The sequence below is a fragment of the Podarcis filfolensis genome (assembly GCF_964270895.1).
Source record: "Podarcis filfolensis genome assembly, chromosome: W".
Classification (NCBI taxonomy): Eukaryota; Metazoa; Chordata; class Lepidosauria; order Squamata; family Lacertidae; genus Podarcis; species Podarcis filfolensis.
The window spans coordinates 9,072,006-9,087,194 of record NC_139619.1 but is presented as its reverse complement, the minus strand read 5'-3'; positions in this window follow the sequence as shown (position 1 = coordinate 9,087,194).

The following is a 15,189-nucleotide window of genomic DNA, read 5'->3' as shown; positions in this document are numbered from 1 at the left end:
CAAAGGCGTCCCCCTGAGATTCAGCTTCCGGGCTATGGCTAACCAGGTTAGGAGCAGGAATATTGGGAGCGGGAAGGAACTGATGTCATCTGCCAGAGCAGCTGGCTAATTGAAGGGAATGAGGTGATAACAAGGCTTTCAAATCTGAACTCTTGTTTGCGGCTGATTAGGATAGAGGGAGGTGGAGAACAAGGGCAATCGGAAGCAGACTCTGGGTAGTTGGTTCCTTCTCTTTGTTCGGGTTCCTACGTCACACCAGCAGTTTAAATGGCAACACTCCTTTGCAAAATTGTCCGACTTTGTAATTGTTATGGAAAATCAATAAAATGATAAGTTGCCCCTGCCAAAGGGTTGCATGACATCTGGCTGAAGACTTTTTGTGCTAAAAGTTGAAGCTATGCTGGGGTATGTGTGGGTGTGGGTGTGGGTGTGTCTGTCCGTCCATGTGGCCACTGTGTATTCAACATTCCACCCCTCCAAAGAATCCTAGGAACCTTAGTTTTCCTTTCACAGTGCTACGATTCCCAGCACCCTTAACAAACCATTGTTCCCAGGACTTTTTGGGTGTGGGTGGGAGGAGATGTGCTTTACATGTGCGGTGTGCAGGCATCTCCAAGCACATGTGTGGGGGGATTCAAGACTAACTCTTATGCTTTTCTTCCTTAGACCAGCTTGACGTTGAAAAAGAGGTTCTCTGGGTTGAGGAACACACGCCATTTCACAGCGAAGCAGAACACGGGCCGAATGGTCACTCTGTCATTGGATTTGGTGAAGTTAGACTGGCTTTGCAAAGGAGCTTGCCCCTGAAGCCAGTTGGTTGCCTGCCTTCTTCCTGGCTGGCGGCTTGGCACCAGCAAAACACAAAGAGACAGCCCCATGCAATTTCACACCCAAAGATTTCTGCCCATGCTTCAAACATGCAGCCCTAAGAGCAGCTCTGACTCCCACTCTAGGCCCCTCTGCCCCAGTCTTTCTCCTGATGTAGGCTACAGGATCTGGGAAGTCTGATCCAGCTTTGAGGTGTGGTTCCATATGGCCGTTAGTACTGTTCTGCTTTTGCCAGAGAGCCACCTGGTAAGGAAGATCTCCAAGCATGCTTCCTAGGGGGTCCTCTTTAATCCTCAGGTGTGCCCAAAAAGGCATGATCCAGCACCCTCATGCCACAGCTGCCTCTGGAGTGACCCTCCCTCCGGTAAGAGGCATGCCTCACAGCTGAGTGCCTGGTTGTTTGTGTAGGGCGGAGGCTGGGAATCTTGTGGGCTCCCAGATATTGCCAGATCCAATGGCCTTCTGCCTCAGCCAGCATGGCTGACGGTCAGGGGTGATGGAATCCAATAACATCTAGAGGGCCACACAATTCCCCATCCCTGGTCTAGTGAATTTGAGGTTCTTGGTTTCTCTCCCTCTGCCCCCTTTTGCCTGGAAAAGCACTTTGGCAGATTCCTTTGGAGGATTTGGGTGTGACAAGCTGTAGCAGCGCACTGAATAAAACAACTCTGAGAAGCTGAAACACCGGGCTGTTTTCTTTTCTAATAAAAATATTCACTGTGCAGTTCACAGGCACAAAACACAAAGTTGATATTGTCCAGGAAATGGGTTTTCAGTTGGAGGGCATGGGTTGCGTGAGAGCATGTTGTGCGGGATAACCAGTCTCATATAACCAACATGCTTCAGTCTAATTAGTGCATGAAGGGGTTAACACCATAGAGTAAGCTGTCCTGCCATCTTAGCCATGTCTCTTCCCCTTACCTTGGGAGTGAGTTCTGATCTATTCTGGTATTCACTTTTTCAGCGTTTAATGTACTGTAGGTTTTTCCTGATTTTATGGTTTTATCTTTCTGTAAATGGCTTCGATGTTTCTTACCATCTGGTGTGTATAAATTTTATGAAATAAATCAATAATTTCGAATAAATAAATAAATAAATAAATAAATAAATAGGAAGATGTAAAACCATAACCTCCGAAATGAAAGCTACTGTCCCACCAGACGGATGTTTTTGCCTGGAGGGGGGCCGTATTCTGCAATGTGCTATCGATGCAATAATAGTGCAGCTTTCTAATGGACTGTCCACGCAAACATCATTCTGCTTTCTCAGTTGCTCTGCAATTCTTTGCCAGGGTTCCCACATCATGGCCCCCTGGGGGTGCGCTCCTGTGTTGTAGCTCAGCAAAAGCAGGACAAAATTCCCCTAGTATGGCTCACAGCGAGGGCTGCTGAGAGTTGGGAGAGATCTCGGAGGCCAAAGAGTTTGCTTTTCTTTTTATTTATTTTTTTTAAAGATATTTATTGAAGTTTTACAAAAACATAAGTTTACAAAATAAAAAAAAGGTCCCGGACTTCCGGTCAGCGCCGGCGATCGCAATGGCGGATTTCCTCTGAACACCGGAGGAAATCGGCTTCGTGGAGCTGGGGTTCTACCGCTACGGCGAAGCGGGGACCCGAAAAAAATCACAGGTGGGGAAGCCTGTGAACTGAAGGCTCAGCGGGCTCCATTTGTGCCCCCCCCCCCCCCGCTGCAAAGGAGCCTTTTTAAAGGCTCCGGAACGGACCGGGGGTAAAGGGTGCGGAGCTGAGAGCTGTCTACCCGTCTCCGCGAAGCGAAGCCGCATAGCCAGGATCGGAGAGCGCTGATTTCTTCTCTGGTTAATTGGACTCGAAAACAACTACCCGTGAGTAGGAATTTGACATTATTTGGAAGAAAATTTATAAAGAATTCGGCCGAAACGGGAAAGGCAAAAACAGGAAGTCTGCCTTCCCGGACTGTTAACAGATCAAAGTAAAGAGACTTCAAAGCTGGGACTTAGAAAGAGGACTTTTGGGAGGATTAAAACCCAATATCTGAAGAGAAAATTTACTCCACTGTTAGCAGGAACAGTGGAGAGATATTGAAAGATCTGAGACCTGCAAGGAAAGGAATTTTTTAAAATACATCTGCTGACTTTAAAACTTGGGAACGGGCTGCCTATGACAGAGAAGCTGATCAGAGGGAACTGTCAATGGAGAATGGAGTTAAAAGTTTGATTTAGCTCTGCAAAGGATACAGTAGCTGGGAAAGGAAAGCAACATTGTGGGACTAAAAATTTGATACTAATTTGATACTAAGAAACGGGGGCTTTTTGAACATTATTGGCTATAAAGTTGCAATAAGAAGCTGGTTTGAGACCCCTAGTGGCAACTACGTTGCAAAGACACTTTAGACTGCAAGTTTTGCTGTGGGAAAATTCCTATTCTACCAAAACAAATTCCTTAAGTGTGTGACTGACCTTGGGAGTGCATGTGACTGTTATGGCAGACAAAGCAGAGTTGACACAGGAGAAAACTACCAGATCCGGAAAACAATACAAAGTAGACACTACTAGAAGGCCCTCAACGGGGGGTGTAGCGGGCACAGCAGGAGCTGTTGCCCCACAGGCAAAAGTAAAGGTTATGTCAACTGATGAACTGTTAGCCCAAGCATTGGGTAAAATTGATGCATCTCTGGAGAAATTGGCAAACAGAGTTGAAGAGACAAATAAACAAGTAGCAGAGGCCTGTGCAAAAATTGAGGCGAACACCGCAAGTATTAATTTGAATACCTCAAGCATAAATGAACTAGGGAAAAAAGTGAATTCTAATACGCAGTCTATTGAAAAATTATTGGAAGAATCGGCGTCAACCAGAAAACTTGCTGAAGAAGCCAAGGAAATTGCAACTGCCGCCCAGGAACAGATCCCACCGGTACATAAGAAATTTGAAGAGTATGATTTGACGTTGTCGATGATAGATCTTGAAAGGAAAGCGAAAAACTTAAGAATAAGAGGCGTGCCAGAAAGTGAGAAAGACAATTTGGTAGAATTTCTTACAAAAGAATTTACACAATTTTGGCAAAAAGACCTGGGGGAGGAAGAATTCACTATTGTGAGTGCTTTTAGACTTGGCAGAAGGCAAGGAAAGAACAAAGTAAGAGACTGTCTGATAATTTTGAAAACTAAGGAAGAAAGAGACAAGATACTGAACTTACACTACCAAAAAACCCTGGAAATTGGGGACACTTATGTGGAAATCTTCAAAGATATACCTAAACATATCCTGGAGGTAAGGGCCCACTACAGAGACTTGGTTGCTTTGCTGAGGAAAAACAGAATAATTTTTAGGTGGGAATTCCCCCAAGGCTTATCTTTTAAATATAGAGGAAAGAAAATAAGAATAAGGACAGTGAACGACAAGGACAAGTTTTTGAAAGACCACGAAGAGGACCTGCAGAAGGAAGTGGACTCTGCTGAGGACGTATTGACGCCAGGACAAGGGCTTTCGGAGATTGCAAATTTGTTATCTGGACGCTCCGGCCCAAGGAGAGACAAGCAACCGACAGAAGAAGAACAACAACTTGGTGCAGTAGGAGGGAAAACTAATTAACCAATCATGTCTCTGCAACTTTTAAGCTGGAATTGTAATGGATTGAACTCCCCTAGAAAGAGAAAAGAGATATTTCATATATTAAAGAAAGAACATTTGGACTTGATTTGCCTACAAGAGACTCATGTTACGAGGCTACACAGGAAAATATTGGTTAATAAAAGATTAGGGCAAGAATTCATTCCGTCTGACAAAGTCAAAAAAAGAGGAGTGGTGATTTACGCTAAGGAGAAATTTTCACCGAAATTTATCCTCAAAGATGAGCAAGGAAGATATTTGGCTATTGAAATTCAGTTTCAAGGGGAAAAATTTTTGATAGTAGGTGTGTATGCACCAAATGAGGGGAAGTCGGAATTTTTCAAGAAGCTGCATGAGACTTTGATGGACTTTATGGACTACAACATAATTTTGATGGGGGACATGAATGGAGTTGTATCAACTAATATGGACAAGGCCCAAAAACAGGTAGTTACCAAAGATGGTAGACTACCAAAAACCTTTTTTGAAATGACTGATAACATGGATTTGATCGATATTTGGAGAACTAAGAACCCCTTGGAGAGAGAAGGAACATTCTTCTCTGAAGCCAAGATGACATGGACTAGAATTGACCAAATCTGGATTACTAGAGGAATGGCTCCAAAGATAAAAAAAGTGGAAATCTGCCCCAAAACATGCTCCGACCATAATGCTGTAAAGATGGAGATGAAGTCAACAACAACCGGAACCTTTAGATGGAGGATGAATGACACCTTATTTAGAGATGAAGAAGTATACAACAAGGCCCAAAAGACTCTAAAAGACTATTTTGAATTAAATTTGCCAACAAACGTGGAGAAAAGAGTAATCTGGGACGCAAGTAAAGCCGTGATGAGAGGGTTTTTGATACAACAGAATGTATTAAAAAAGAGAAGGCAAAATGAGAAAAAAGATAAAATTTTGGAGAAAATTAAAGAAGGTGAGAAAAAATTGAGAGCCAAGCCGAAGTCACAAGAGATTCTGAGAGAAATAAAGATATATCAAACACAATATATGGAATTGATGAATCAGGAAATAGAATGGAAAATTAAACAAATGAGACAGAAGACATTTGAATCGGCGGATAAATGTGGGAAATTACTGGCATGGCAACTGAAAAAAAGACAAAAACTGAATACAATTACAAACCTGGAAGTAGAAGGAAAAGATATAAACAATCCAAATGAGATAAGAAATTGTTTCCAGAAGTACTTTAAGCAATTATACACACAAGGGCCACAGAATGAAAGGGACATTGATGGATTCTTGAAAACAAATGGATTACAAAAAATTTCACAGGAAAGTAAAGCATTGTTGAACTGTAAAATAACAGATCAGGAGATAGAAGGTGCCATTTTAAATATGCAATTGGGCAAATCCCCGGGACCGGATGGACTGACTTCCAGATACTATAGATCTTTGAAGGATTGGATAGTACAACCTCTGAAGGAAGTCTGTAATGAGATTTTGGAAGGGAAAAAGGCACCAGAATCGTGGAAAGAGGCCTACATTACACTTATATCGAAAACAGAGACTGAAAAGACTCAACTTAAAAACTACCGTCCCATATCCTTATTAAATGTGGATTACAAAATCTTTGCTGACATCTTAGCCAAGAGACTGAAAAGAGTATTGATTGAAGAGATACATAAGGACCAAGCGGGCTTTCTGCCGGGAAGACACATGTCTGACAACTTGAGGAATGTAATTGACATTTTGGAAAAGCTAGATGTGAATATAAATACTAAAGCTGTTCTGATATTTGTGGACGCGGAGAAAGCCTTTGACAACATTTCTTGGAGTTTTATGAAGAAGAATCTACAGGGTATGGGGGTAGGCCAAGGTTTTGAAAACGGTATAGGTGCAATATACTCTGAACAAAAGGCTAAATTAATTGTAAATAATGTGGTTACGGAACAATTTAAGATTGAAAAAGGGACACGACAAGGATGCCCAATTTCCCCTTTACTTTTTATATCGGTCCTGGAGGTTTTGCTGAATATGATTAGAAGGGACCGGTTGGTTAAAGGTATACAGGTCGGAGCCAAACAGTATAAACTGAGAGCCTTTGCAGATGATCTAGTTTTGACGTTACAGGAGCCAGAATCTAGTACTAAAAGAGTTTTAGAACTAATTCAAGAATTTGGTCAGGTAGCAGGATTTAAATTGAATAAGACCAAAACTAAGGTTTTAGAGAAAAATATGACATTGCTTGAAAAAGAGAAATTTCAGAATGAAACAGGTCTGTCTGTGGTGAGGAAGGTGAAATATCTGGGGATCAATATGACATCTAAAAATGGGAACTTATTTAAAAATAATTATGAGAAATGCTGGTCAGAAGTGAAAAAAGATCTCGAAATATGGTCAAACTTGAAGCTTTCCTTGATGGGTCGAATAGCAGCTATAAAGATGAATGTATTGCCTAAAATGTTGTTTTTGTTTCAAACATTACAAATTGTGGACAAGATGGAATGTTTTAAGAAGTGGCAGAAAGATATTTCTAAATTTGTCTGGCAGGGCAAGAAGCCTAGGATAAAATATAAGATTTTGACTGATGCAAAAGAAAGGGGTGGCTTCGCCCTGCCAGACCTCAGACTTTATTATGAGTCAGCAGCATTCTGCTGGTTGAAAGATTGGCTGCTTCTGGAAAACACAGACATTTTGGATTTAGAAGGTTTTAACAATGTGTTTGGATGGCATGCATATTTGTGGTACGACAAGGTCAAAGCTCATAAAGCGTTCAAGAATCACATTGTTAGGAGATCTTTGTTTAATGTTTGGACTAGATATAAGGATTTACTGGAAAACAAAACCCCAAGGTGGCTGTCACCAATGGAAGCGAAAGCTCAGAAAAAACTCAATATGGAGGCCAGTTGGCCAAAATATTGGGAAATTTTGGAGCAAGAAGGAGATAGACTGAAATTGCAGAGTTTTGAGAAATTAAAAAACAAAGTCCGAGACTGGTTACATTACTTTCAGATAAGGGAGGCATACAATTTGGACAGGAAAATTGGCTTCCAGGTGGAAAAATCTAAATTAGAAACAGAAGTGCTAGAACCCAAAACTAAAATCATGTCAAAAATGTATAACTTGCTGCTGAAATGGAATACACAGGATGAAACGGTTAAGTCAGCTATGATTAAATGGGCACAAGATCTTGGACATAACATTATGTTTGCTGATTGGGAACAGTTATGGACCACAGGTATGAAATTCACGGCATGTAATGCCTTAAGAGAGAATATTATGAAAATGATATACAGGTGGTACATAACCCCAGTCAAGCTCGCAAAAATATATCACTTGCCCGATAATAAATGCTGGAAATGTAAGGAAATGGAAGGTACATTTTTTCACCTATGGTGGACGTGCCCAAAGATCAAGGCCTTTTGGGAAATGATCTATAACGAAATGAAAAAGATATTTAAGTATACTTTTCTGAAAAAACCAGAGGCTTTTCTCTTGGGTATAGTCGGCCATTTGGTGCCAAAGAAGGACAGAATCTTATTTATGTATGCTACAACGGCAGCAAGAATACTTATAGCAAAGCACTGGAAGACTCAAGATCTACCCACTCTGGAAGAATGGCAGATGAAGTTGATTGACTGTATGGGACTAGCAGAAATGACCGGCAGAAAACAAGGCCAGGGAGAAAAGTCAGCAGAAGAAGATTGGAAGAAATTTAAGGAATATCTACAGAAACATTACAAAATTAATGAACTTTGAAAAGATGTAGGTTTGAACTTTGGTGGTTTCCAGCTGTTATGATAAGGATAATGGGGATTATAAGTGTTTTTGTTACTAAATTTAAAAAAGTTGAGTGGAAAATAAGGCGATATTTTAAAAGGAATGTTAAGAGATTAGGATTTGCTGAATTAACAAATTGAACTAGAGAACAAGAAGGGGAGGTATGAGGAAGTCAAGGAAATATGTGACTGAAAACTGTTATTGAAACTGAATTGTTTTTAATTTTTTTTTTCTTTTTCTTTTTGTCTTTATATAAATTTGGAAAATTCAATAAATATTCATTTAAAAAAAAAATAGAAATTTTCCCACAGCAGAACTTGTTATTTAAAAAGTCATTGCAACATTGTTGCCTCTAGGGGTCAGAAATCCAACTTCTTATTGCAACTTTATAGCAAATAATGTTCTAATAAAGTCCCAGTATCTTAGTATCAAATTTTTAGTCCCAAAAATGTTACTTTCCTTTCCCAAATATTTCCACAATGTATCTTTTGCAGAGCTAAATCAAATTTTTAATTCCACACTCCGTTTGACAGTTCCCTCTGATGGCTTCCCTTTCATGAGCAGCCCGTTCCCAGGTTTTAAAGACAGCAGATGTATTTTAAATTTCCTTTTCCTGCAGGTTGATAAGTCTTTCCAATATTTCCCCACCGTTCCTGCTGGCAGTGGGGTAGTTTCCCTCTTCAGATGCTGTATTTTAATCCTTCCAGCTCCTCTTTCTAGGTCCCAGCTTTGCAGTCTCTTTACTTTAATCTGTCAACAGTCCGGGAAGGCAGACTTCCTGTTTTTGCCTTTCCCGTTTCGGCCGAATTTTTAAATAATTTTCTTCCCAATATTGTCAAATTCCTACTCACGGGTAGTTGTTTTCGAGTCCAAATAACCAGAAAAGAAATCAGCACTCTCCGACCCTGGCTGTGCGGCTTCACTTCGCGGAGACGGGTAGACAGCTCTCAGCTCCGCACCCTTTACCCCCGGTCCGTTCCGGAGCCTTTAAAAAGGCTCCTTTGCAGCGGGGGGGGGGGGGGGCACAAATGGAGCCCGCCGAGCCTTCAGTTCACAGGCTTCCCCACCTGTGATTTTTTTCGGGTCCCCGCTTCGCCGTAGCGGTAGAACCCCAGCTTCACGAAGCCGATTTCCTCCGGAGTTCAGAGGAAATCCGCCATTGCGATCGCTGGAGCTGACCGGAAGTCAAAACTCTGCAATTTCAATTTGTCTCCTTCTTGTTCCAATATTTCCCAATATTTCGGCCATTTGGCCTCCATATTGAGCTTTTTCTGAGCCTTCGCTTCCATTGGTGACAACCACCTTGGGGTTTTATTTTCCAGTAAATCTTTGTATCTTATCCAGACATTGAACAATGCTTTTCTGACAATATGGTTTTTAAATGCTTTATGTGCTTTAACCTTGTCGTACCACAAATATGCATGCCAACCAAAAACGTTGTTAAATCCTTCTAGGTCCAAAATGTCTGTGTTCTCAAGAAGCAGCCAGTCTTTCAACCAGCAGAATGCTGCTGATTCATAATAAAGTTTAAGGTCTGGCAGGGCAAATCCACCTCTTTCCTTTGCGTCAGTTAATATTTTAAATTTTATTCTAGGCTTCTTGCCCTGCCAGAAAAATCTGGAGATGTCTCTCTGCCACTTCTTGAAACAATCCATCTTGTCCAATATTTGCAATGATTGAAACAGAAATAACATTTTTGGCAATACATTCATCTTTATACCTGCAATTCGACCCAACAAGGAAAGCTTCAAATTTGACCATATTTCCAAGTCTTTTTTCACTTCTATCCAACATTTCTCATAGTTATCTTTAAATAAGTTTAAGTTCTTAGCAGTCATATTAACCCCCAAATATTTTACTTTCTTAACTAATGTTAAACCAGTCTCCTTCTGAAACCTCTCTTTCTCAATCGGTGTTAAGTTTTTCTCAAGCACTTTAGTTTTTGACTTGTTCAGCTTAAATCCTGCCACATGACCAAATTCTTGAATCAATTCTAATACTCTTTTCGTACTAGATTCTGGCTCCTGTAATGTCAAAACTAGGTCATCTGCAAAAGCTTTCAATTTATATTGTTTGGCTCCGACCTGAATACCTTTAATCAGACGGTCCCTTCTAATCATATTCAGCAAAACCTCCAGAACCGAAATGAAAAGCAATGGGGAAATTGGGCAGCCTTGTCGTGTCCCTTTCTCTATCTTAAATTCCTCTGTCATCACATTATTAACTATTAACTTAGCCTTTTGTTCTGAGTAAATTGCACTTATACCATTTTCAAACCCTTGGCCCACCCCCATTCCCTGAAGATTTTTCTTCATAAAATTCCACGAAATATTATCAAAAGCTTTTCCCGCATCTATAAAAATTAAAACTGCTTTGGTGTTGATGTTCACTTGCAGCTTCTCCAAAATGTTAATTATGTTCCTCGTATTGTCAGACAAATGTCTACCTGGGAGAAAGCCGGCTTGATCTTTATGTATCTCTTCAACTAATACCTTTTTTAATCTATTAGCCAAGATATCAGCAAAAATTTTGTAATCCACATTAAGCAGGGATATGGGGCGGTAGTTCTTAAGTTGTGTCTTTTCAGACTCAGTTTTCGGTATAAGTGTAATGTAAGCTTCCTTCCACGACTCTGGCGCCTTTTCCCCCTCCAGAATTTCATTACAGACCTCCTTTAGTGGCTGAATTAACCAGTCTTTCAGAGATCTATAGTATTTGGAGGTTAGACCATCCGGCCCTGGAGATTTACCCACTTATGTTCCCCTGACTTTGGGGATGCCTTGCAGGAGTCTCACCCGTCTCATGGCTATTCTTCTAGTGTGGACCAGTTCGACAAGCTCTCCCCCGAAAGCAGGTGCACCATCCAGAACATGTTGGCGCTGTACCTGAATAAGAAAGTGAACACAGACCAGGAGGCAGGGACTTCTAGGGGAAACGAGGCCTTCATGTGGGAAGCCTTGACTCCTCACGTGCTCCCTGGGATCAGCTTCGACCCCACCACCCAGTCTTCTGCTGGTGTCACTCATCCACCTGGCCCAGAACAGGAGGCTCCTTCCCAACATGCAGAATGCCTTGCACGTGATCGATGGGCCTGTGCTCACTGTGACATAGGCAGGGCCGGATTTATGTATAGGCTAAGTAGGCAGAAGCCTAGGGCCTCTAGATCTAGGGGGCCTCGCCAGCCTGCCCGCTCCCCAGCGCCACAGACAGTCTTCCCTCTCCCCAAATTGCAAACCCAAGACTTCATGCAGGGCATTTCTCCCCTATTTCAATGACATTTTGCTTCAAAAGGAAAGGTGGACTTGGAGAAGGCAAGCAAAATGCGAGGGAGATAGTGAAAGATACAGGAAATTGAATGCAGATTTCCAAAAAATAGCAAGGAGAGACAAGAGGGCCATCTTAAACGAGCAATGCAAAGAAATAGAGGAAAACAACAGAATGGGAAGAACCAGAGATCTGTTCAAGAAAACTGGAGCTATGAAAGAAACATTGCATACAAAGAGTACCATAATAAAGGACAAAGGTGGAAAGGACCTAACAGAAGCAGAAGATGTCAAGAAGAGGTGGCACGTATACACAGAGGAATTATACCAGAAAGATATGGATGTCTCATACACCCCAGGTAGTGTGCTTGCTGACCTTGAGCCTGACATCCTGGAGAGCTAAGTCAAATGGGCCTTAGAAAGCACTGCTAATAACAAGGCCAGTGGAAGTGATGATATTCCAGCTGAACTATTAAATTTTGTTAAAGATGATGCTGTTAAGGTGCTACACGCAATATGCCAGCAAGTTTGGAAAACTCAGCAGTGGCCAGAGGATTGGAGAAGACCAGTCTACCTCCTTTAGAGGAAAAGGCCTTGAGGGGAGGACCTGTTGCCTCCACAATCCTTCCTAAACGTGGATAAGCTGAGAGGCAATTGTCCGGCAAATGTGGTGCTGTGGGGAGGCAGGAACATTTTCCTGCAGTTAAGTATTTTCTAAGTTCCTTTCCCGAAACTTCCCCAAACGGTTCTGAAGCCTCTCTAACCTCAGAAGTCTTTTCCTCTCTTGGGAATTCTGGGATTCGAGGATAACTTCATGGAGAAGGAAAGAAACCTGCAGAATCAGCAAATGAGGGCCCGCCGGGAGCCTCCACCCCCACCGCTGCCACCAAGCAGGCTGTAAGTTGCCTTAGAGGTGTACTGTGCCCTCCCGCCTCCTTGCTTTTAAGGACTACTTGAGTTCTGTTCTCATCTCCCTGAGGCGTATCCGTGACAAGGACAGCATGAGCAAGAAGCAACCCCAATGACCCACACTATGCTCCAGCTCTTTGTGCCTTCCACACATACGCAGTCCGGACAGAGAGAGGGACTCATCAAGCACGTCCTCGCCAAGAGAGAGAAGGAATATGTCAACACCCAGAATTTCGGGTCAGATCATGCAAAAGTGCAAACACCATGCAAAGACCAGTGGAACCTGTTTCAGAGTTGGGGCTGGAGAAAGCGACATCTACATGACAGCTTTATTGTTGGGTGCCAGGCAAAGTCTGTCCTGTTCACTCAGGCCACATGGGTGGGTAATGGAAAGTATTAGTTGTGGTGGGCAATTTCCCTTGGTGCCACATACTGAACCGTGGCTTCATATTATGAGCAGGACGGCAGCCTCTCCTCCAGGTTTGCACACCTCTCCCCCACCCCAAGCCTATTGGGAAGCTTCCACTTGGATTTTAAATTAACCACAGTTTGGTGTGTCCAGATCCTATGGTGGTTCATTTTACCAGCTTTGTAAACCCACGATTGGAAGTTGGCTTGTTTCAATGAGCCATGGTTCAAATGAAGCGGTTTGTGCAGGTTCAGACATTGTGACAAGATGCAGTTAATCCAAAACTGAAGCAAAACCTTTGGAACTCCTCCTAAAAGCTGTGCTGGAGGACAGGGAGGTGTGACCCCCCCCCAACACTTCGTGTGGGTCATCCTTATAGTGCTAAGCTTACTACTTCAAACAAAGTTTTTGCTTTGGTTATTTCCTCGTACCGTTAGTAGTACCCAGTGGCCATTTTTTTTTCATGTCTGCTTTTATGATATGTTTATCAGTATGTGGTTAGCAGCTTCAGATCCTACTGTTTTACAGAGGCTGTTTAGCTTACTCTTTTTACCCCTTTACTAGACAGGCTGTATTTCTGTGCTGTTTTCAGAGTGGGGAATGCCCATTCCTTCATGGCCAGCATGGAAACACAGAAGGCTAGCCATTTAAGAGGTTTGCAAAGAGGACAAGGGTGTTACGGGGTAATCTTCTAGCAAACAAGCTTGGCACAGCAGATCTGAGAGGTGGTTTTCTGCTCCCGGAAAGCCAGCCTGGAAACCAAGTTGCCAGGTGAAGGAAGAAGGGAGAGATCAACCAACTCACTTGCCTTCAAAGAATTTCTGGTTGCCTGTGGCTACTGGGATAGTGCTTAAATATCAGGCTGGCTGACACATCTTAAAAAATACAAGGAAAAAGCTTTTTTTCTTTCATTAGCAAAGCTCCTTTGGGGCCCAGAATAGCTAAGCTGAGGAAGAAGTGGCTGGTATTGTTGGAATCTCAAGCCATATCAATCAGAGGAACTTGTTTGTTCTTGGTCCTGATCTTGCCTGCCCTTGCACACTCCTGTTGTCTTTGCATATTTAACCAGCACGTCTGTTCCGATTGGAGTCCTATTCCTGCAGTTCCACATCCTTCTCTTTGGCACTTGGGCATTCGGTTCCAGGAGCTGGACCTGAGCACAGAGGCTTTCTTCTACTTGGACTCGACAAAGGAGCAAGAGTGGCTGACAGCTGTGGAAAAGGCTTTGCGTTCCAAATCCAAGTACAAGAAAGTAAGTCCAACCCCACCCATTTCTTCAGCAGCCAGACAGCTGTCAGGAGCTGGAGTGAGGAGGAGGAGGAGGAGGTCAGCAAGAAAAAACACCTGGTGTCAGTGGTGTTTTATTCAAAAGAAGCCAACATTCTTTATTCAAAGAAACCCAAACCGTGCAGGCCTCGTGATCACAGAAACCTTTCCCAACAGGTCTTGCCCCAGTGAGGTAGTTGTGAAGGCTGAAGGTTGCTACCCTCCCACCACTCTCTGAAGTCTCCTCCTCCCCCTGGTCCTTCCCAAGCAACCTGAGACTCTGACACCTTGCCTGTCTTTGCTCCCTCCTCTTAATTTCTCTGTGTTCTGGGAGACCAGCAGGGAGGGGAGCTGATCGCAGCAGGATGGGGAGACCCCCTGGCTTCTTCAGCAGCCTGCCTGATCTCTGCCTCTTGACCCCCGCCTCCAGCCTCCACTTCTGCCTCGGATTCTGGACTGCTGTTTGCCACAGAATCTTCCTGCCCTCCTGCCTCTTCAGTTTCCAACACCTCCTCTTGCTCATAGTCTGCTCCCTCTTCTCCCTCGGACAACCCCCCACCAGTTCCCTGGCTCTGAACCTTCTTCCCTTGGGGGATCCCCAGCTGGTGCCACCTGCCACTCCTATCTGCATCCAGCCGGCCCAGGACAGCAATCAATGAACAGAGCTGGTAGACATCCCAGTACCTTGCATCTTCTAGGTGCAGCTGGTGCTCATCTTTGTCAGGAAGGACCAGCTCAGCCACATCAAGGAAGTGATGAGGGAGACAGTGGGCACAGGCATCATGGGGAAGATGGGGAGTAGACCCTGACAGCGGAATTCCCTACGTCGATCTTTCTGTCTGTCTATCTTTTTTTCTAATCTCTGCCAACCAGTTTCCCCCTCTTTCCTGCTTGCTCACTAACAGCCATCTTTGCTCCGCCCCTGCAGGGTAACAAGGGGTATGTGGCCGTGAGGTTTGTCTGAAACAATACCAGCTTCTGCATGTTCAATTCCCACCTTGCTGCCCATGTGGAAGACGAAACCAGGATTACAAGGATATCTGTGCCCAGGTGAGCTTCCTGCCCCCTGACCAGGGTCTGCCGCAGCTGACAATCATGAAACACGAGTGCGTTTCGAGGGCTTGGAGGGAAAGAGCCTTGGCTGATGTAACTTGTTGGTCTCCGCTATCTGGAGAAGCAA